This window comes from Mandrillus leucophaeus, unplaced genomic scaffold (genome assembly GCF_000951045.1).
Source record: "Mandrillus leucophaeus isolate KB7577 unplaced genomic scaffold, Mleu.le_1.0 Scaffold188, whole genome shotgun sequence".
NCBI classification, from domain to species: Eukaryota; Metazoa; Chordata; class Mammalia; order Primates; family Cercopithecidae; genus Mandrillus; species Mandrillus leucophaeus.
In genome coordinates, this window is record NW_012101898.1 from 3,497,273 (window position 1) to 3,521,676 (window position 24,404).

Genomic DNA, 24,404 nt, shown 5'->3' on the forward strand with positions numbered 1-24,404 from the left:
CAGAGAGATGATCTACTCCTACAAGAGACAGAGATAATCGGAAGGAAAATCTTGGGTTGCTTTTAGTTATTCTACCACCTAAGAGTATGTTGTTCTTCTCCTACCCACGGTTAGCGTATGGTTCCAGTAGAGAATTTCTGCAATGACTTACTACAGGCAACACAACCTGTAAAAGGGAGGTTGGAGGAGGTGAGTTAGTGGGTGGTACAAAGGGATTGAAAGAATTTAAGGACCTTGGGGACAGTGGTAGAAAAAGAAGGATGATTCTCAAACTTTGGGAGCATCAGAATCCTCCGGAGGGTGCGTGCAGTACAGACTGCTGGCTCCATGCTGGAGTCTCTGACTCAGAATGTCCGGGTTAGAGTCAGATAAGCTGCATATACTGATGCTCATGTTGAGAACTCAGACCCCAGTTCTCTACAGAGGGTCTGGCTGGGAGGAGGGTCGTGTTCTTTACTGACTGCTGGGGCAGCCATGAGGCAGATCCCAAGGATCCGGAAGCCTGGACGGAGTCTGGAGAAGTCGAAGAAGTTGAATGAAATGAATCTCCAGCCCACTATAATTGACTCAGGTAGTCTCATTTCATATTCACAACATCTTTTGCTGTTGTAGTAAATTCTATTTTACAGATGATAAAACCAAGCCTCAGAGGTTGTCCAAGGCCATGCAGTAAGTGTGTCTCTGCTTCAGATGGCCAGGATACTGGAGCTCAAACCCAGAGAAGACCAAGGACAGAGATTTTGAGGAATCAATCTATTTGCAATTAGCCTCCCCCTTCACACTCTCTTGGCTCTTTGAACCTCCTTTACTGATCACCATTGATTTTGTACTGGAATTATTTGGCTGTGACCTCATTACTGCACTGGGACTTTCTGCAGGATAGAAGGCATGTCAGTCCTATGTCTCTACCTAGCATTCGGCTGAGGAGGAGCTGGAACAAAACCTGTGAAGATGGGAAAGAAAGGGCTTCAGGCCTGATGTCAAATATGAATGCAGAATATGGTTTTTTAAGATTTAAAATAAAATAGGTTCCATGTTAAAATGCCACTGAACATAAATCGTTTTTTTTGATACCTAAAAAGTTCCACAGGCGTATTAAGACAGGCTCTATCAGCGGCACTTCTGTGTAACACCGGGAAAGGTTATACAATTCAAATTAGTATTTTTGGCATTTGCTGATCTTCAAATATAAACAAAATTTCTCAGCTTCTTAGATAATATAACTAGGCAAATATTGCCAGCATTTTTATGTAAAATTTTATAAATTCCATCCTGTGATGGCCAACTTTTGTTTCTGACACAATCCGCGGTGCATGCCAGAGAGGAACTAACTTTCTGCTAGGGAAAAGGTGGTGAGAGGCATTTGGATATTATTTTAAACTAAAAGAATGGCCCTTTTTTTTTTTTTTTTTGAGACGGAGTCTTGCTCTGTCGCCCAGGCTGGAGCGCAGTGACCGGATCTCGGCTCACTGCAAGCTCCGCCTCCTGGGTTTACGCCAAGAATGGCCCTTTTAAAGGAGCATTTTAGCTCATTCCTTCTTGAAATGATTTTCACCAGGTTGAGCTGTGAAGCTGTTAAAATAATAAGTTTGTCAAAGATTCTGAATCAGACCTCTTTGGCCAGAAGAATGTTGCGTGGCAATGTGTGATTATGTTTGGCTCTTTAGCGTAGTGAGTTATTATTTCCAAATAGAATTAATGAAATTCAGGCTGGCAAACAACTTAGGGTAGCGTGTATACACCCTGATCTGAAAAAACCCTCTGCAGCTCTTCTTTGACTAATGTGCTCAGTCTTTCCTTCAAGTATCCTTTCTTTGGAGGCAGGTTGCTTCCTGATTCACGAATAAACTTTTTAATGATCAGTCCTAATTTCACTGGTAATCATTAAATGTATGGGACCAACCAATAGGAAATAATCAAAATGAACAACTTAACATCAGAAGCTGTCAATACTAATCTTAGCGTTTTCCTTTATTCTACTTTCTATTCCATTCTAGTCCAGTCTCCTCCAAAATTTAAAAAGTTATTAATTGGCTACTATATTACAACGTGTAAGATATTGAAAAATGAGACAGATTAATAACTTAAGGTCTCAGCAGAGAAGGGGAGTAACTGAGATACACTCATACCCACACAGCACCTAAGATATAGACTTCAAGAGGGGGTTATCATACTGTCTGCAGGCATGATGAGGCTCAGTATACATATAGACTTCAAGAGGGGGTTATCATACTGTCTGCAGGCATGATGAGGCTCAGTATACATATAGACTTCAAGAGGGGGTTATCATACTGTCTGCAGGCATGATGAGGCTCAGTATACATTTTTATATGAACTGTCTCTTTTCAATAGGTAATGGTTTCCTACAGGTCTTTGGGCTTGGGTTTCCACTTTTAATCAACTATACCTCAGTGCGTGAAACATATCTTAAGAGAATCTTTGATTTTCACATTGGTGGTAAGGAGGGTTTCCTGTTCCTCCCTCTTCCCCACAAACACAAGTTCTACTCTTTCAACCACAAATTTCAGTTTTTTATTGTTGTTGGTTAAGACTTTTGATCAACGTGTTAAGGTAAAGTCATGTCAGCTTATGACTGAAACATAATTGTGTTAACCATAGATGATAAAGCTGTAAGCATCACGACTTGAACACAGCTCAAATTTTTGTCTCTACACCTTTATAGTGAAACTTAACAAGATGTTTCACTGTTTAAAAATAAACACCCTGATAACCTTCTGTGATGCTCACTACATGGTTAATAGTAATCATGGTCCTTAGTGTTTGACAATTAATCAATGTCCAAGCTAGAAAGTTCCTCCCTCCCATTATACTTAAACCATCTTCTGCCCATCATGAGGAAGGTGATTTCTATGTCTGGTTAGAAATGGGTATGGAAAAATTCTATGCATAAACATAGCATTAAAACAAATACCTGTAGATTATTTGTTAGAAGCACAAAAATGTGCATAATATCTCGTCCTTATTAGTAATCTTTACAATCGTGACTGAATTGTCAGTTGCTATGTCATTGGGAAGTTCCTGCTAAAAGTGGATTCTATAATCTTTTTGCCTAATAGATAAAAAGTGAAACAATTCATTTTTATGTCTTCCAATTAAAAGACCAATCTTTTTTTTTATTTAAATGCAACTACACTGCTTCCTTTCCCCTGTCTTCTGTGCTGCTTGACATCTCATTTCTTTGCATCTCCATCACTCAGTGCTCTCCTAGGACCCAACGTGGAACTCAGACTATATGTTCACCTGTATGACTGTGGCATTTTGCATGAAAGATGTGTCTCTGTTTCAGATGGCCAGGATACTGAAGATCAAACCACAGAGAAAACCAAGGAATGAGATATTGGGTAATTAATGTATTTGTAATTAGCCTCTCCCTTCACACACTCTTAGCTCTTTGTACCTCCTTTACTGATATCATTGATTTTGTATTGGTATTATTTAGGCCGTGACCTAATTAATGCACTGGGAGTTTCTGGAGAGTAGAAAGCATGTCATTCTTATGTTTATACCTAGCATTCAGCTGAATGTGTGACACATAGTTGGTTATTATTCAGAATTCAGCCCTCCCATCGGATTGGAATTCAGGAAAGCAGGGGCATGTTTACTCTGTGACTGACTGTGCTCCGTGCTTACAGAATAAATATCAGATGTTTGTTCCACCATCTGAATACTGGCTTCTTAAACTGTACCTGTGTTACAAGCCCCATCCTGAGTTATTCGAGGCAGTTTCAATTTGCAAAAAAAGAAAATGCAATTGAAGATAGCATATAGCATTGAGAGTAAAATTAGCTCAAGATATAAACTTTCTTATGATTGTTCATAATATTGATTGAGTGCTGAAGAGAACAGCACAATTTTGTGGCCTGGAGACAGTCAGATATTTCCCAGTTTCTTACCCATCTACAACCTCAGGCTTGGAGGAAGAGCTTTCACGGCCTGGCTCAAGGCTAGGTTGTCTTCCTATGTCTGTTTCCTCCTCTCCTCTCTCCCTCACCTTCTCCTTGGCCTTCAGGGTCTGGACTCCATTGGAGTTGTCTCATACCAAGCCCATTCACATGTCCTTGAGCCCTGGGTCCAGCCCTGCTATAATCACCATCCATCAGGTGGCCCAACCCTTCACATCCCTGGGCAGGCACTCCCTGAGTTCCTTCATCTCATCTTCCAATTCATAACCAGCAGAGCCCAGATGCTGGGTCTCTGCAGGATCTGGCCTGGGTTCCTGAGACCATACATCAGTTTGAGGAGTGGAGTAGGCTGTCTGGAGGTTGCTAGAGAATAGAGCTGAGTTTAAGTGATACAGAGAGTCCCAAGGCAAAGTCGAAATATGAAGCCACGTACTTAGTACAGCCTCAATGCAACCCAGCAAGGCAGGCCAGGGAGGCAGAAGACACCAGAGATGATGGCATGGACCAGAGACCAGACCCAACCCCGGGGATATCTGGGAGCCCCAGGGCAGAGCTGAGAGCCTCTGGACGCTTGGCCAAGGATACGGAGAGGCTGTCTGGGGTTCCCAGGCCCATTGATCCCTCCCCTTGGAATGTTCTTCCTTCTACCTTGAAGCCATTGACTCTGACATTTGCAGTTGCCAGGGCTCAATCCAAGCACAGCCTTTTCTACCTTCTAAGCCTTGCCTCAGCCCTGCTACTCCTTCCTTCATAGCTCCAGGCACAAGCTTCTCTTAGAGCACCTGTAACACGCAATGTTTGAGTCTGGTCCCACAAGGTGTTAGGAGGTAGGGGAGCATCATTTTATTTGGTTGGTTGTGCTCCCCACCATGCAGCACACAGTAGGAACTCACTGGATATTGACTGGATGAAAGAGCACATGGTTCTTTTCAGGACTCTTTCTAGACCAGTGGTTCCTAACTAGGGTGACTGTGCCACCAGGGAATATTTTTGGTTGTCACCGCTGGGTGAGTGTTGGGGGCATTACAGGCATCTCATGGGTAGAGGTGGCCAGGGCTGCTGCTAACCATCCCACAATGCTCAGGACTGCCCCCGCCACAAAGCACACCAATTGTTTCGAGGCTGAGAGGCCTGCTCTGGATAGCTGGGCTCCATGAGGATCTAATCTGCACATGTGCTTCCCCAGCACCTAACCTGTGCTCGGCCTGTGGCTTCTCAAACCTATGCTCTTCTGCTGCATCAGAATCAGCTTTGGAACTGGATTAAAATACAAAGGTGCAGGCCCTTCCCCTACACTTCCATTAGCCCAGTTCTCAGTGTGTTCCACTGGTCTCCAGGTGATGAGAACACACTCCACAGGTGAGAACCATGACCTTAGCCCACGGTAGGAAATTCAACGTAGAAAGGTAAAGTACTTCTTGAATGGCCATGAAGCCATGTGGTTGTCTGCTGTGTGCTACGTGATGTATAGACTCTGAACAACACTCCCCAGGCTCTTCCTAACAGGATGGGACCATGGCCCCTACACCTACCAGTGATGGCCTTTGGACCAATGGCCTTCAGCTTCTAACAGTCAACCAGCAAATGATGGGAAATAACACTAAACTTGTGAGGGGGAATCTCACAAGTAGAATATAAATACGGAGCGTCTTAATTTTTTGACCATGTAATGACCTACTCAGAAATGGATGGAATTTTTTTAACTCATGACAATCTTATAATTCAACAGCACAGCCACTCCCACTAACGAGATCTCCAGAACGCCCAGCCTCTCCTGCCTGCTCTCTCTTGCTTAGTTAGGCAGAGACTGAACAGACCTAATAGCCACCCCTTCAAAGAGCCATATTATTAGCAGCCAGATCTATTATCAAGTATTAATTACACGTAAAGATGCAAAAAATTGTCTCTTTGGAGTTTTATGCCTATACTTAGCTCCCTTCTATGGAGAACATCCTGACATCCTCGATGGCTTGAATTTATCATAACTTACCTGATCTGAGTAAGTGTGAGAATGAGAAATTATGCCAATCATGCTTTTCTTGATGCCACAAAGTGCACTCACTTTTGCTTTAAAAACATTAAATTTTAAAGAGATCTTCTATCCGTGAACACCTAAATCAGGAGTTAAAAACTCTCTGTAAAGGATCAGAGAATAAATATTTTAGGCTTTGCGGGCCACACAGTGTTTCTGCCACTTTTTCTTCTCTCCTTCTCTTCCTCTTTCTTTCAACAACCTTTTAAAAACTGTAAAACCTATTCTTACTTGAAGCCATATAGAAACGGGTCTCTGGCATGATCAGCCCCTGACCTAGATTCTCATCTGAAGCTCAGACATAGGATTCGGGAGGGTGTCTGTGAACTCCTGATATTTTGTTCCAAGTTTAAAAATTTTTATATGAACATTATGCAGGTTTTTTGTTTGTTTGTTTTCTGTGCTAGAGGTACAGAATTTGCAGCATATTCTGAGGCTGGGATCCTAAACTGTCTAAAAACATCTCACCAAAATAAGTGGTCTGAGCAGCCCCTGCTTGGAGCAGCAGGCTGTTCTCCTAAATCTAGAGTCTGGGTTTCAGAAATCCAATGTATTTGCCTCCTCGGGGAAACAGCAGCTCTGCCTCGTGTCCTCCCACAAGGCCTTGGGAGACTTTGTCTGTGGTTTCCAAAATTATTGTCCAAAAAGCCCATCCTTTTCCTCTGTGTGGGAAGATTGTCCTCTTCGTTGAGTGCCCGGGGCGGGGAAGGTAGGGATGTCATTGCCCAGTCACTGGGTCCGCTGACTCTACCTGGCCTTTAATGCAGTGACAGTAATCCAGCCAGAGCCTCTCTCTCTAGGTGCAGAGGGTGCAGGGCTGGGGGCAGCATGAGACCCTCCAAGTCTGTCCATCCTCTTCATTCTTCCCACAAAATCCACGAGGGCTCATCCCTTTGATTTGTAGCTCCTTTGCAAAAAGGGAGTGGCTGGCTTTCTCACTATTCAAAATGTTCACAAAGGTGGCTTCTCCTGCACCTGGTGTGGTGCGCACAGCTGCGCTACTTAGCTGTGAAGGCATTGTTGGCTTTGGCCTCCTCATCCGGGAGGTGCCGCTGGGAATGGTGTGGACATCACAGGGGATCTGCAGTGACACAGGGCAGCTGCTCAGGGTCGGGCTGGTTTCTTCTCAGTAAATGTTGGCTGAGCAGCTGCTCCACCAGAGACCTTCCAGCCCAGAGGGGAGAAACACACCAGGTGGGTTACCAGCACCCCACAGGAAATGTATCTTCCACAAACGTGCAAGAGGAAAGAACAGAAGGTTTCACAGCAGCGTTGGCAATTTTAGTCATTTATTTTTTAAAAATCTAAAACTAATGTAAAAATATTAACAGAGTGGGGGAAATGTAGAACTGAAAGTGATGTCCACACTCTTTGCTTTCCCTTAAGGTAATCACTGTGACCATTTGGTATTTATCATTCAAGATTATTTTCCACTTGTATTAATAAACCGTGTAGGTAACATTCTGTTTTTTACCATAATAATTCCTCAGGCAACTGGCTTTTATGTCTTCAAAGTTTATCACTGTCTCTGTTCATGATGGTAGCTACAATCATTGAATGACTTTTGGTATCTCATGGTATAAACAGATTGGCCAGACACGGTGGCTCATGCCTGTAATTCCAGCACTCTGGGAGGCTGAGGGGAGTGGATCACCTGAGGTCGGGAGTTTGAGACCGGCCTGACCAACATGGAGAAACCCCATCTCTACTAAAAATACAAAATTATCTGGGCATTGTGGCGCATGCCTGTAATCCCAGCTACTCGGAAGGCTGAGGCAGGAGAATCGCTTGAACCCAGGAGGCAGAGGTTGTGGCGAGCTGAGATCGTGTCATTGCACTCCAGCCTGGGCAACAAGAGTGAAACTCTGTCTCAAAAACAACAACAACAAAATAGATCACAATTCATAATTTTTCAAATTAATACTCTGTTAATGAATATCCAGATTATTTCTAATTTTTTACTCTATTATGTAATGTTTGGTTCAATTTTGGAGGAGATATGGGCTTTAGAGGAATCATTCTAGGAAGATAAAATAGCAGAGATAAATAATTTCAAATCTGCCAAGCAGTCAACCTTGACTGGATGCCTGCTTTCTTCCATACGCAATGATAAGTCCTGGGATAAACTGATGAGAGTATCTGACTTTTGACCTTTAGAAGGTCACAGTCTAGCAAGGTAAACAGACATATTTGACGTGAGTAATCATGATATCATCAGCATGTAACTAGCAGTGTGAAGAATTTGGCAACCAATCTTTAGAAGTGACATCTGGATATACAACAGAAAACAAATATAGGCTGAAATGGATGAAAATTTTACTCTTCATCTATTTTAGTAAAATATTTCCTTAAGTTGTAATTCTGTAAATTTATTTTCCTTCACGCTTATAGCAGCAAGTCATGGGTTGTAACTTAAAAAATAAGGACACGGAACATAATAATCACGTTTCCAGCAAAAAAGCAGCTCATGCAACGTAAATGGAAAGTATTAAAAATGCGTACTTTTAAATGCGAAGGGCAAGGCTTAAAGTTCAGGCACAGGCTTGGGCTAAGTTCCAGGTGAACAGCCTGTGCAAATACTATCCATGCACATCCGTGCAGGGGTGGGGTCTGCAGGCTCCAGCCAAGGACAGGACCCGGCAGGGAGCCATGGCATTCTGTGGCAAATGTTAATTTGGACACATAATTTTCCATTTTTACTAAGCCTGGCATCTTCAGCCAGTGCAACATGTCTACTAAAACTGTGGCTGGCTCATGGTAGACCAAGGGCAAATCTTGTTAATGCCCTTTTACTCAACCACATTCCCTGTGCTAAGTCCTTCCTGAGATCTGGCCACAGGACAGCCCAGGTGGATTGCTACAAATCCTGGGCCATTCCTCACCAGAGGTTCCACTCCTGCCTCTTGTAGTTCCGCAGCAGGTGGAAATGCAGTTCTGTTCTTGTAGTTCTCTGCAGGCAGAAATGTACAACGTTTGCACAATACTCAAAAGTGGACTGAAGCAGGGCTTCTTCCCCCACCAGCTTACAAGAGGCATTTCCAGTATTATCTGTTTCTGACATCTGACCCGGAGGGCAAAGCTGAGGCTGACATTGGATAAGCTCTGGCCTGGAAACCCAATGGCGTTTGCTGGGCTGGGTTTCCAAGCTGCTCTGGAGCAATGACTCCATTTTATTTTCAATTCCCCCTTTTAGAATGTCTATAATTGTTATCCTATGTCGTCCCACCACTGCATGTTGGGAGCAGAAATGTTGCTTCTTTATTTTCACAGGTTCACAGACGGAGAGAAGTTCTTCCCCAGGAGCTGTACTTAACAGATTACTCATCCAGTTCTGATTTGGATGATTCAGATTTTGGACTTTTGAGCTGAAGAGATTTAAGACTTTGAGTTGATGCTGTAATGGGACAAAATCTTTGGGGACTCTGGGATGGAATGAAAGTATGTGGGATGAATGTGACTCTTTGGAGGCCAGAGGGTGGACTGTGGTAGGCCGGAGAACAGCCCCTCCAAGATGTCTATAACTTAATCCTTGGAATCTGTGAACAGGTTACTTTAAGGGGGGGGCGGGGGGAGACGCTGCAGATGGAATTAAGGTTACAAAGTTTAAAATAGGGAGACTTTCCCTATTTTGTCCCTGGGAAATCTCCCTATTTTATTCTCTGCTTTCCCTGGCTGGGGTCAGAGAGGTGCAGCAGAAAGGATGACAGAGATCCCAAGAGGAAAGGTTCAGCTCCCAGCTGCTGGCTTCGACATATGGGGTAGCCACAGGCAAAGGGGAGAGAGAGAGACCACTAGGAGGGCAGCAGCTGAGGGCAGCTCTCAACTGGCCACCACCAAGCAAGTGGAGACCTCAGTCCCATGGCCACAAGGAACTGGATTCTGCCAACAACCTGCAGTAGCTTGGATTCTTCCCCAGAGCTGCTAGTAAGGAGGACGATTGTACCAGCACCTTGATTTTAAACCAGTGAGACCAGTGTCTGAAGTTCTGGGAAATGGCAGGATAATATATTTGTGTTGTTTTAAGTCATGGAATTTCTGGCAATTTGTTGCAGCAGCAATAGGAAACACAGGGAGCCTGCAGTTCATTTTGCTCCAGGGTAAACAGATTTTTCTCAGCACTGTCTCTGATGCCTCATGTCCCACTCCCTCCCAGGAAAACTGCTCAGCTTACAGTGGGCACATGCAAGTTTCAAGAAGAGATTTCAGATAATCAAACAACTGGATTGCTTAGATCAAGAACAAAATGCCATGTACGTATACACATGTGGAGGGGCGTGAGGTGGTGGCATAGAAAATACCTGCCCTCAATGCTGTAAGGCCAGGCCACTGTTCGATGGGACCCAGGGCACGCTGAGGCCCTCTGCATGGGCAACATTGATGTGATGTTGGGATGATGCACTTTTTGAGGCTGAACGACATGCTTCAATATAGTCTGCCCTATCTCTGATCTCATCAGCTACAAGAGTGCCACCAAATTTGCAGCCATCAGCTTGGTCCAGACTGCTCTTTTGCCTGGTGGTATCTTCCACTTCTGCCAGAAGAGGCCCCTGAAAACTGGAGTCTTCAGAGCTTGCAGAGAACAGATAGTGCTACAATTGGCATTCTGTATCTGTCTAGGACATGAGGACACTGGATTATAAGACAGAGAACTGAGGCAGCTACCTAGCCCCATGGAAGTGAAGTCTGCAGTGTGGTCTCGTTATTTTTAACGAATTCCCAGAACATAACTTACCAACCATAAGTACCAGGCAGTTAGGATTACCAACATTAGGATTAGCCACACCTCTGTAAACTTTTATTGGCTGCAAATAATGTAAGGCTGAATTTACTTGAAAAGCTCTTGAATTCTCTCTCTCCATATGTGTTTTGAAAGCTGGTCCCTCATCACAGCCACATCAGAATAATTTCCAAAAAAATAAGTTTCCCTAATTTTTTTTTAAAGATTAGCACGGTCTTGCTGTTCGAATTACTATGCACCTTACTGTCTTCTCCCAAGGAAGGCAATTTCTTTATAAATCAGGACAATGATGGCTTGGTAATTGCTTTGCTGAGCTGCAGGGACAGAATGCTTCGGTGGCTAAAGACCAACTACCTACTGGGACTGGCCGCGAACACTGCTGTTGTTCTGTACCCAAAGTGGTGCTTGCTAGGTTCAAACCACACACCCCCCCCATCCACCTATAAAGGTAAGCCATCAGAAAGGGATGGAGGGCTCCTCTTCTGGTGACGATTAAACACAGCACCGTTGTGAGACTGCCTGGATCTGTGCCTTCTGGAGTTAGCCATGCATCAGGGAACATTGTTCCAGAGAAGCCCAGAGCGGAACCAGAAATACCTGAATTAAAAGACACCCTCTTGCTGTCAAGTACTACCTAGGGTTTTAGCTACATGATTCCAATTAAAACTGATGGTCGCCACAGAGTTAACTGCTCTATGAAATGTCTGCTGAAAGTTTCCCATTGGGCTAAATTACAAGGAAATCTGAGGGAAGAAAAGCGTGGATGCTGTGTGGCTAAAACCATTAACTGTGAGCCTAATTGTGCGGGTGGCCCTTTGTGCTCCACAAACACTCACGTGCCGCTCACAGTTGTTCTTTCCTAACTCACAGTACTTGGGGAGTGAGCTGTACTTACCAGGCCTTGATTTTTTTCATGACCGGACTACGTCTCAAGCTTGGAGTAATGCCATATGGTCCATCCCCTGGGTCAACGCCTGCCCTCCTTGTATTCTACCAACTCCCATAATGTTTTACTCTGGCACATTCGTGGTAGGCTCAGAAATTCAGGGTGCACTATATATTGAAAGCCTCCCATATCTAACCTTCATTCTGGCACCTTGACTTCCCATCAAGGGGGCCTCTGTTAAGTCCACCCACCACACACCATTGCAGCAAGCATTTCCATGCTTGCTAAATGATTTGCCAGCCATGGCCAGTTGCAAACACAGCGAAAAGAAAATGTCATGGGTCAAAACACAAATTAGATTAACAAATGAATACTAGCTAGTTGTTTTCTTCTTTCTTTGTTAAACCAAATTACTTACGGTCAACCAGGTGTGACTTATATGACAAGTCACAAAACCTAAGTCTTAAAATATATATAATAAATGAATATGCTAGGAAACACTGCGGAAGAGAGATGCAATATTCACTTCACCAAGCGGGTGGCTTCCGGGAAAATGAACACCATGTGGCTAAATAAATAATCGGCAATACCAATGTGATCCAATTCCTTGCATTCTGAGTCCCCTATCTTCCAGGATGTAGGCGAACAGAACTTGACTAACAAGGGATTATAGATTATTGGCTACCTGCCTTTTTAAATGTCAGATTGTGGGCTTTAAGATTTTCAAGATTGATGTAAATGACGAGTTGATGGGGGCAGCACACCAACATGGCACAAGTATACATATGTAACAAACCTGCACGTTATGCACATGTACCCTACAACTTAAAGTATAATAATAATAAATAAATTTAAAAAAAAAGAAGCCAAACACATACACACACACACACACAAAAGAATGATCTGTTAGATTCATACACGAGATTCATGTATAAATAGGAGAGATAAGACTGAACTATTGTTAATGTCTATTCTGACAATATGATCCTTTAACTGTGTTGAGTACACCTATTTTCAAATGATACTCAAATAAATGATTGAAACGTTAAAACAAAACAAAACAAAACAAAACAAAAAAAGATTTTCAAGATTTGGCATTATGTCCTGGATGATTAACAGCTACTATTAAAACAACCTTTCCAACTTTCATTTCAATTCATCCCCTAATTCCGCATATGCAGGCATGCAATCTTTCGGTTTATTTACTTGCAGGATATTTTAACAAATCATACTTCAAAGACTTATTAAAGCCGAGAATCCATGTGATTTTTATAAGCTCACTTATCTAGATGGTAAGTTTTCCTTGAGGTCTATTTCTTGTTTTTGTGATTGCTTTGATCACTGACTGATAGCTTATTGAATACCAATAACCATCATCAAAACACTGACAGAGGCAAAGAACTGCATATACTCTCACATACTCTTGGGTCTTAACTCTTTGTTTTGTGCAATTCTCCACCCCTTTAAAATATTGTTTTATTCTGGGAAGCCACCCCATTATTTCTGTAAGCTGACTGCTCACTGTGGGGCTAAATAATTGGAAGATGGAGTCACTCAGCAGGGAAGGAAGGGCAGAAGCCCCTGTTATTCTGCGGGGTCCAGGCCTGCCGCCTGCGGGTATCTAGCCCTCTTTGCTTTTTATGGTCTTTGTTATGGACTGAATGTTTGTGTCCTCCAACAAGTTCATATGTTGAAATTCTAACCCCCAGGTCACAGTGTTAGTGAGGACTTTGGGAGATGATTAGATCATAAGGATGAGAGCCTTCACGAATGAAATCAATGCCCTTATAAAAGGGGACTCTGAGTGCTCTTCGCCCTCTTTCTGCCGTGTGAAGACACAGGAGTCGGCTGTCTGCAACCCAGGAGAGAGTCCTCACTGGAGCCCAACTAACGTGAGGGCCCCCTGATCTCGGACTTCCAGCCCCCCAAACTGTGAGAAATACATTTCTGCTGTTTGTAAGCTATCTTGTCTCTTGTATTTCATTATGGCAGGCCAAACTGACTAAGACAGTCTTCTTACATATTTTCCCTGGAAACCAACTCCTGAATTTGTGGCAAAAATGCTAATAGAAACATTCCTTGGATCAAAATAGCTTAATCCCCATGTTTAAATTGGAAGGAAGTGATTGAAAATAAAAACCACCTTTCCTATAACCTCTTAGAAATGTGCCTATCTCTGCTAATTGCTATCTCATAAATTGAGAAGTTTTGACAACTCATTTAGTGGTTTTTTGCTTGAGGCAAAGAACATGACAAATGTTAGAAAATCCGGACTCCAGTTAACTTGACCAGATATTACTGTATAGCTCTAGCTAGGTGAATACTGTATTAAAAACAAACCAAGTTTTTGGCTAATGGTTACTTAAGACTGCCAAGAATTCTAAGGACCACTTTCCTTGTTTCAGAATGAAAATATCTCATATGGAGGTGATGGGAGATGGGGAGAAGACAGATTGTAAGAACACATATATATTCCATATAAGAAAAAATATACAGAAAACAGTAAAATTTAAGATTATTTAGCTGTTTTTATTTCCTGAAAGGGAAATATTAGCACAGTCTTGCTGTTCAAATTACTATGCACCTTACTGTCTTCTTCCAGTAATTAGTAATTTAATCTTAATTACTAAAATATATTCTGAAATTTCTTTTTTCTTTCTTTCTTCTTTTTTTTTTTGAGATGGAGTTTTGCTCTTGTTGCCCAGGCTGGAGTGCAATGGCACGATCTTGGCTCACCACAACTTCTGCCTCTCAGGTTCAAGCAATTCTCCCGCCTCAGCCTCCCGAGTAGCTGGGATTACAGGTGTGCACCACCACGCCTGGCTAATTTTGTATTCTTAGTAGAGACAAGGTTTCTCTATGTTGGTCAGGCTGGTCTCGAACTCCCAACCTCAGGTGATCCACCTGCCTTGGCCTCCCAAAGTGTTGGGATTACAGGCGTGAGCCACCAGGCCTGGTCTATTCTTAAATTTCTGAAAGAAATTTCTGGAAGGCTTACTAAAAGAAAGCAGGAGTTATTTCTGTAAAGAGAAGTATCAATGAGCTCTTGCAAGTTTATGCATAGGTCTTAATCACTAGTTAGGAATAATGTTGGAAAACGCAGTAACAGAGCAGCTCGAAGATTCTGCATTTTAAAAGCAAGGCTGCCATAGCACCGATATAGTCTGTCTGCTTCCATTATTATCATGACTGCACTTTTCCCCTTCACTGCGGTAGGGAGAATTCTAAAGACATCCCTCCAAGATTCTTACCCTTTGGTCGCTCAACCAAATACTAACTGGGGAAAGGGCTTTGCAGGTGGAATCAAGGTTGCTAATCAGCTGACCTTAGGACAGGGAAATGACCCTGGATTATCCTGCTGGGCTCAATGTAATCACAGGAACCCTTCAAAGCAGAAGAGGAAGGCAGAAGGGTCAGACTGAGAGATGTGGCTGAGGAGGGAGCAGGAGAAAGGGAGAAAGATAAAGGTAAGGGGCCTACTCTAGTGGCTTTGAGGATGAAGGAAGGGAGCAATGAGCCAGGGAATATCATGGCCTCTAGAACTGAGAACAACTCCTGGTTGACACCCCACAAGTAAACGCAGCCCTTAGTCTACTGCCTGGGTCTGAATATAGCCAGCAACCTGAGTGATCCTGGATATAGGCTCTTCTGAAAGTTTTGCAAACACAGCCCAATGGCCGACACCTTGATTTCAGACTTGAGAGGCTCCAAACAGAGAAACCAGCCAAGACCCCTGCAATTCTAGGGTACAGGACTCTGCAGTAATCAATTAGTAACGTTCTCAGCCATTACGTTTACGGAAATTTGTTAGGGTGGCAATGGAAAACTACTATTTTCACATAAGATAAAACAAAAAGAAACTCACCGTAATAATTTTCACAAATGTTCATTTTAACATTTCTGCTAACTTGTTTCAAAAGTTTTAGATAAACATTGTGTCTTCAGACGGCGGCATTTCACATGCTTTGAATGACAAGACGAGATGTAGGCATTAGGATTTTCAGACGCCTCTTGTTGCAGGAAGAACAGTGAGCTAAATGAGTTTCTCACCAACTCTAGGTAGCACCTAAGAGTGACTTTTCTTGCTTTACTACTACCAGATGGCTTGCACGCAATATGAGTGTAGGATAATGGCACCACTGGGTGCGCAATTTCCTTTTACTGTTTTAGTTGTGAAAGGAGTAATGTTTCAAAAATCCAAGAATTATAAAGCTGCACAAAAAGGTCAAATAGCAATGACACTTTGAGGAGCTACAGAGCATCATTAAAAACAGGTCACAAGTTGGCCATGAAGAGTTTAGTTCCATTGTCTATCTTCACTGCACTAAGTGCTGCAACCAAAGGACTTTTAATCTTTTACAGTACATGTGTCAGTCTTTTGCTTTCAAGCAAGTGTTAAGGTCTGATTTAAAAATTGTGCACTCAACCAGCTTGGTGGCCACCCTGAGAATAACTAGAAAACAAAAGAGAAGGCTTGTGCCCTCCACCATCAGCCCAGGGCACATTTGTCATTCAGGTTTTACTGCTTTTCATAAATAATAATGGTTCTTAGAACTCTGGCACTATATAAATGACTTCATGGGAGAAAATGTCAAGGCAACCATACTCCATAGAAATAATCTGGAAAACAGAATCTAGAAACTCAAGGTTTTTCTAAAGTTCATCTTAATAAAATTACTCTTATTATCCATCATTTTATATATGCTGAAATGAAAAGGTTTTAGAGATCTGTCAATCAGTAAAGAAAAAAGTTACAGAAAAAACAGAGTGGATTCAACTTTTGACAAAATAGATGCAGAGAGAGGATCCTTCTATGTCATACAAATGTACATCGGTAGATTCAGTGATTGAATGACTTCATTTATCCCAATAATTTGCTAAAATTCTCTAAGACATACATGGTATTATTTTAATTTGAATCACAAGTACTCATCATGGAATATTTTTACAGACTATGTTGAAAATCAAATACATAGTGTTAGGTGATTCCAGCTCCAAAGAAAATTAGGATCACTGAAGTCTCTGAGTAGTCATTTCCCACCTTTATTTTCCACACGGACACACCTCAAAGATAGTGTGCCCATGACTGACACTCTCCTACGTGCACTGGCCCCTCACCATGCAGCAAGATGCAGTGGGCTGTGGGTTACATGAAGTTGCAAACAAGCTAGCCACAACTTTGCCCCTGCTCTCCATCTGGTCCATATCATGGTGGTACGTGGAGATATCCACTTCTAAATTAGTGTTGGCTACGGCTATCATCTGAATATTTGTGTCCCTCCCAAAATTTATATGTTGAAACCTAACCCCCAAGGTGATGGTATTAAGAAGTGAGACACTCATGAATAGGATGAGTGGCCTTATAAAAGATGCCTGAGGGAGTTTGTTAGCCTCTTCCACCATCTGAGGATGCAGGAAGTTATCATCTTTGAAGCAGAGAGCAGCCCTCAGCAGACCTTGAAGCTGCTGATGCCTTGATCTTGGACCTCCCAGCCTCTAGAACTGTGAGCAATACATTTCTGTTGTTTGTGAATTACCTGGTCTGAGGTGTTGTGTTACTGAAGACTGAACAGACAGAGATTGCCAGCCTTTTTTGCTTGTTTGTTTGTTTTTTAGTTCTGAATTTTCTTCATCTTAGAGGTCATGAATTAAATTAGTGATGAATAAAATAGAAATAATAAGAGTGAAAAAGGACTTTATAAAGTATATTTGTTGCCACAGTGACCAAGAGATGCAAAAGAAGATAAAATGAAAAAGGCAAGAAGGAAAAAGGGAGATAAAAATGATGTGGGGAAAAAGAACAACGGTGCTAACTGGGGCCTATTTTGAGGGTTTTCTTAATGGTTATGCTGTTATGCACCAACAGTGCTACGCTGGCTGGATAGATATGTGTGTCACTCATCTGTGACTCTCCTCTTTCCCACACCTACATTCAATCAGGCAGCACATCAAGTCAGTTCCAACTTCAAAGCATTTCCAGAAGCGTTCTCCATGGCCATCACCTGTCTCTTATATGTTCTCTCTGCTTCTGTCCTCATCTCCTCTACCTTCTAGGGAAGTCTGATGTAGTGGCTGCAGTGATTCTTCAAAAATGTATATCGAAGCACAAGTCCTCCACTCCAGGGTCATTTCACTGAGTCAAACTCAAAGGCACATGCCTGAATACTCACTCCTCTTCTAACTCCTACTTATCATTCAAATCTTTTCCTTAGGAGGGTTTTCCCCGATCCCCTGACCAGGCTAAATTCATTGGTTCTATGCTCATTCAAGGCTCCCTTTCAGAATTCCCACCCCACTGATGTTACTTGCTTACTGCCTCCTTCCTGCAAAGCCCATGAAAATAGGACCTGTACCTTTCTTGTCACTCATATGTCACCAGCAGCTAGCACAGTGCCTGGCATCAAGTAGGCACGCCATAAATAGTTGTTGAATTGAAAAGACTTACTAATGTATCTCTAATCAAATTCCATAAATAATACACTTATTCCAGATTGGTCTGGAGGAGCTGAATGAAAGAAAAGCCATATGAGGAATTAATCCATTCATTAGTTCATTTCTCATTTATTAATATAAGTTATCTCAATTTTATTGGGAGCATGTTGATCTAAAGGCAGGAACTTTATTAATTTTCCTATTCAGAATCCAGAAATTTGATTTTTTTCAGGCCACTTTAGTCAAGAAGCTGTATCTAGTCATCTAGAGTTAATTATGATTTGGAAAATACTATAAATAGTACATACACCCCAAGTGTCCAGGAATTTCCTTGTTTTTCCTTGCTTGTTATATTCAAGAACAAGGTTAATCCTCATAAACTTAATAGGGTAATACTCTAAGCCTTGGTTTACTATTTCCACATAGTTGTAGATAAGCTCCTGCAAAATAACTTGGGAAGAAGACAAGCAGTAGCAGGTCTAAGTTGGGTGTGGGGACGAAGAATGCTTTTGTTATGGAAAGCAGATGACTGATGACTGCCAGGTCTTCTTGCAAACATGCAAAACACAGACCTCCTAGCAAACAAAACAATAATATTTACTAGCAGGTGAATCCTTATTTATATGGAATGTTTTCTTTAGAATATTCCTGATGTCTAGGATTGCTCATGGGAAATATCTAAGTTAGGTATCTATCTGGATATGAAATTGGAGGTATTTAATGACCAAAATGATCCTGTATTAGCTTTTTGTTACTGCCATAAGTTGCCTCAAATTTGGCAGATTAAAATAACATACATTTTTTACCTCACAGTTATCTCTTATTACAGGTTGAAAGTCCAGTGTGGGTCTCCCGAACTAACATCAAGGTATCAGCAGGGCTGCATTACTTTTTGGAGGTGCTAGGGGAAAATCTGTTTCCTTGCTTATTCAGCTTACTTGTAGAATTGAGTTCATTATGGTTATAGGACTGAAGCCCCTGTTTCCTGACTGGTTATCAGCTGAGGTTCTTTCCCAGCTTCTAGCAACTGTACGTATTTCTTGGCGTGTGGCCTCCTTTCTTCATCTTCAGAGCCAGCCATGATCTTTCATTCTGCTGCATCTCTCTGACTCCAGCTAAAGACCATTCTCTGCTTTTAAAGGCTCATGTGATAAGATTGGGCCCACCAGGAAAATCACAACAATCTCCCCATCTCATGGTTCTCAACCCTATTCACGTCTGCAAAGTGTCTTTTGCCAGGTAACAGTCTCAGGTTGCTGGGATTAGGATGTAGACATCTTTGGGGGCCACTATTCTGCCATTCCCAGACTCCCTATTGGTAAGTGTTGCAAATGCACACCATTCTGTGAGGACACATGTTAAACTGGGTCAGTGCATGTCCTGACACAGCAGGAAGGACCTGGTAGTGGCACTGGTGGTGCCATCCCCTCCCCGCCCAACCTGTGCCCTATGGTTACCTGCAACCCTGATATTTTTAGAAAAGCTTGATACTTTGTAGGGTCTATGATTGGTGTGAGTTCGGCTCAATAGTCTAACCCTTGTGACGTCACACAAATTTAATGGGTGGTCCAGAATCTGTTCTATTTGTAGCTACTAATTAATTATTTTTCCTAGAAAAGTTAGCTTTTCTAGGAGCTACACAACAGGACCAAGGTTGGTGTCTTGGCTTATAATTTAGGTCATGAGAGCTCTGCTCTGTACATGTCTCTGGTGGGGAGTGAATGAAGTGGTACTGCTGCATTGATTAGTCACGAGGGGTTTCCTTCCTGCATGTCCATGCAGAACTAAAGCATTGGAATCATCTCCCCAAGAAGCTGGCGTTGAGTGTCTTCAGAGGAGTCACAAAGTAAAAGGAAACTTTTTTAAATTTAAATTTTATTTTTATTATTTTTGAGGCTGGAGTAAAATGGCACGATCTTGGCTCACTGCAACCTCTACCTCCGGGGTTCAAGTGATTCTCGTGCTTCAGCCTCCTGAGAAGCTGGGATTACAGCTGCACACCACCATGCCAGGCTAATTTTAGTATTTTCAGTAGAGACAGTGTTTTGCCATGTTGCCCAGGCTGGTCTCGAACTCCTGGCCTCAAGTGATTGGCTCACCTCAGCCTCCGAAAATGCTGGGGTGACAGGCATGAGTGACCACACCCGGCCAGAAACCATTTTTGATCTGGAAACCATAACTACCAAAAGAGGGGAAAAGCATCTTGTTACCCAAGGAGGCTGTCAGCATCCCAGCATACCGCGTGTTAGAGTTCAGTGCTGTGTGAAACATGCTGACAGTGGCTGCATTTCATCTCACGCTTGTTTTCTCACACCTAGAACTGGACCAACTGATGAATCCCTGTCTTACTTGAATCTTTGCTCACCTCCCTGGGGTAACTACTGCATCATCATGGGTGTGATGTTTATGGAATCTTGGATGATAGAAGAGTCTGGGTTGAAAGGGAGAAAGGAAAACAAATCCCATTTTCTATCTGTTTGCTGCCAGACCTCGTGTCCTGCTGGCCAGCTGCTCGTGCAGCTCTGCTCCCTGAGTGCTGAGTGCTGCTGACCTGCCTGGTGGTGTGGCTTCCTGGTGCTCCATAGGAATGCAACAGCTGCCTGAGGGCATCTGCTAGGCTCCTCCTGCTGCTGTAACAAATTAACACAAACTTAGGGGCATAAAATGCCAATTTATTCTTAAACATCTGGAGAACAGAAGTCAGCAATGGGCCCACAGGCTGAAATCAAGGTGTTGGCTGTGTTCCTTCTGGCGGCTCCAGGCGAGAATGTTTCCCTGCCTTTCCCAGCTTCTGCGGGCACCTTGGCTCATGGCTGCTTCCTCTGTCTTCAGAGCCAGTGGAGACTTTCTTATGTGGCATCACTCCGACACTCTTCTGCCTCCCTCTTTCACGTGTAAGAATCCTCGAGAGTATAAGGATCCACGCAAATAATCCAGCATCATCTCCCTATTTTAAGGTCAGGTGTTAGCAACCTTAATTCCATCTGCAACCTTAATTCTCCCTTGCCATGTAATTTAAGGTGTTCACAGGTTTTTGGGGATTAGCACATGGACATCATTGGGGGTCTGGCCTACCACCGGAGGTCAGACTGCTTTTTCATCACAGTTGGGCACACATTAGTACCCAAAGAAAACACGATAATCTCTTGCCTCCTTCAACCTGTCCAGGGCAAAGGAACAGGTTCAGGAAGTGTATTCACAAGACTGTCCTCGAAGTACTCCTAGGCAGTTCTTTTAATACTTTTATCTCCAAAGGAAAAACGGGTAAAAACATTATCTGGTCAATTTATCGGTCTTCTATTGATTAATTGGAATGCAATGCTATCTGATTACATTCAAACGATTGTTTTTGCAAGCCAAGTGCTGAAGTTGTTTTCAAACATTATGTATGCTAATAAAGTTCAAGCTTACTTGTAACAATCTAGTAATGATTCTCTACAACTACCTATTGAGGGAAGACATCTGTATCTATATTTACCAGTGCTACCAGTTCCTACTGTGATGTCAAGCACATGGGAAGAGGGGGCAGAAGGAGAGCCCATTCACCCCCAGCTACAAAACAGTTACTGGGGCCATTCAGGATGTGCAATGGAAAGAAGGATCTGGGAAAACACAGTCTTTTCCAAAAGCTCATCCAATGTATAGGAGAAGGCATCTGTGTATAGTATTGGAGAGAAAATGTACACTTATTTAAGTTGTTATACACTGGATTTACAAAAAAAAAATTATGTAAATATATATGGAGAATAATTAACTGGTTTGGCTCTGGGTTGGAAGGTGAGGTAAGAGAGAATTACGAATACTATTTTTATTCCTTTTGTATTGCCTGATTGCTTTAAAAATTATTTTTATTTTTATTTTTTTGTGACAGGGTCTCACTCTGTTGCCTAGGCTGGAATGCAGTGGTATAATCAGGGCTCAATGCAGCCTCCACTTCCCAGCCTCAAGTGATCCTCTGATCTCAGACTTCCGAGTAGCTGGAACTACAGGTGCATGCCACTGAACCCAGCTAATTTTTTATTTTTTTGTAGATACAGGGTCTCCCTATGTTGCCTGGGCTGGTCTTGAGCTCTTGGGCTCAAGCAATCCTTTTGTCTTGACCTCCCAAAGTGCTGGGATTAGAGGCATGAGACATCATGCCCAGCTGTTTGATTACTTTCTAAAACACATACATACAAGACTGTCATTTTTTTTTTTATTGTGTAATGTGTTGGTGAACACAATAACAGAAAAGGTCAGAGTAATTAGTGACAATTCCATGACGAAAGTGATTGACTTTACCTATTTCTTTTGTGCTCAGAGTACCCTCTTGATGCTCTTGGCGAATAAAGGAGCCAAAGCTAGAAGTTAGAGGCTCCAGTCTTTGGAAGGCGTCTTCAGTAAAAATATCCCTCAGGGATGCTTAGTTATTCTAAGAATAGTTATAGATCTAATAAATATTGCCTTTGAATGGGTTAAGTTTGGATATGCAAGAAGGCCAGATATGAGAAGTACAGGCAGCTGTGCAAGCTGGCAAAGGGAGAAAAAACTCTTCAGGGATAGGAGAAACCAGACAGATGCCCTAGGCCAGCTGTGTCTGCACTCAGGAGTCCAGGTTGGCAGCAGACAGCCCTCAAAGGTTCTGCATCTTCATCTGTGGCCAATTTTGGTCTGTGAATGAATATGAATGGCTGCTTGTGATTGATTTCTTTGCCTGTTGCTATAGTTTGAAGGTGTTCTCCAAATTCATGTGTTGGAAACTTAATCCCAATGTAACAGCGTTGATAAGTGGGAACTTGAGGAGGTGACTAGATCCTGAGGGCTCTCAATGGATTAACATTGTTATCATGGGAGTAGGTTCCTTATTGCAAGAGTGGGTTTGTTATAAAACTGAGCCTGGCCCCCACTCACCCTCTGGCTCTCTCTTGAGCTTCCACCTTCTGCCCTCAACCATGATGGAGCAAGAAAGCCCTCACCATACGCCAGTCCCTTGACCTTGTACTTCCCAGCCTCCAGATATGTAAGAACTAAATCTCTGTTCTTTATAAATTACCTAGACTGTGGTATTCTGTTATAGCAGCATAAAATGGACTGAGACACCTGTCAAATAGATGATAACTTGCTCGAATGAAAAGGAGACAGAATGACTAAACGATGCCAACACTAATGTACTCTAGCCACAGAAAGGAAATAAAATTGAAAGCCAGCAAGAGAGCAGCTTCCTACTGTCTGCTTCTTCTTTATCCCTATTCCACAGAGAAATTAGAAACAGACCAGATAACATTCTTATCTCAAACATGTTAAAGGAATTTCAAGCAAGAGAGTGTGAAGTTGAATGCAAGAGGGATTCTTGAAGAACCAGGGAGAAGGGTGTGAACAGTGAGAGGAACACACCAGGAACACCTCCATACCCCTACTTTGGCAGGTCCTCCTTTTTATAGTTCACTTGTAAGAAATGGAAGTATTTTATTCTCCATAAGACAGGCTGTGGTACTGGAAAAGGTTTGGTGTCAAATTTAAACTCTTTTAGTAGCCTCCTGGTCTTGGGCAACACACTTAACATCATACCCTCAGTTTCTACATCTATAAAGTGGGCTGATGTTTAGAAGGATTAGATGAGGCAGTGTGTGATGCACGTGGGAGCCAGACCTGTTTCCTCTTTCCCCCTTGACTTCTGCTCACTCAGGCATATGTGCCCGAGCAAAGGGCAGAGGAACCCATTTAACAAAGAGAAAATAAGAACAATACATGTAAAGAACCTAATGCCATGCACAGAGGGCTATCCTATTATTCAGCTAATATCCCATTAGCTCTGGGAAAGCTGAACCTCTTTTCCTCGCTTTATTTTCCCATGAAACTCTCCAGGACTTCCCCTACCCTTCCTATACACTTGCTCCCCTGTACTAGTTTGCTAGAGCTGCTGTAAAACATTACCACAAGCTGGGAGGCTTAAGCAACAGAAATGTATCGTTTCACAGTTCAAGATCAAGGTGTCTGCAGGGCTGGTTCTTTCTGAGGGTTGTGAAAAAAAACTCTGCTCTGTGCCTCTCTCTTAGCTTCTGCTGGTTTGCTGGCAGTCTTTGATACTCTTTTGGCTTGCAGGAGCAGGATCCTGATCTCTGCCTTCATCTTCACGTGATATTCTCCCTGTGAGTATGTGTTTGTGCCCACATTTCCCATTTTTGTAATGACCAGTCACACCAGATTGGAACCCATCCTAATGACTTCATCTAAACTAACTTTATCAGCAATGACCCTACTTCCAAATAAGGCTACATTTTTCAGTAGCTGGGATTACGACTGCAAAATGTGGATTTTGGAGGGAGGCATAATTTTACCCAAAACAGCCCCCAATAAGGAGAGTGAATCGTTTGACTGGTGGGTGATGAAGCTCTGGCAGTGGCTGAGATTTTG

At 42.6% G+C, this 24,404-nt stretch overlaps 1 protein-coding gene across 1 annotated transcript in view; it reads right to left on the reverse strand.

The window, feature by feature from the left end:
• Positions 1-24,404, reverse strand: part of CTNND2 (catenin (cadherin-associated protein), delta 2) — a 1,004,786-nt gene that overhangs the window by 158,716 nt on the left and 821,666 nt on the right. The gene's annotated exons all lie outside the window — the stretch shown is intronic.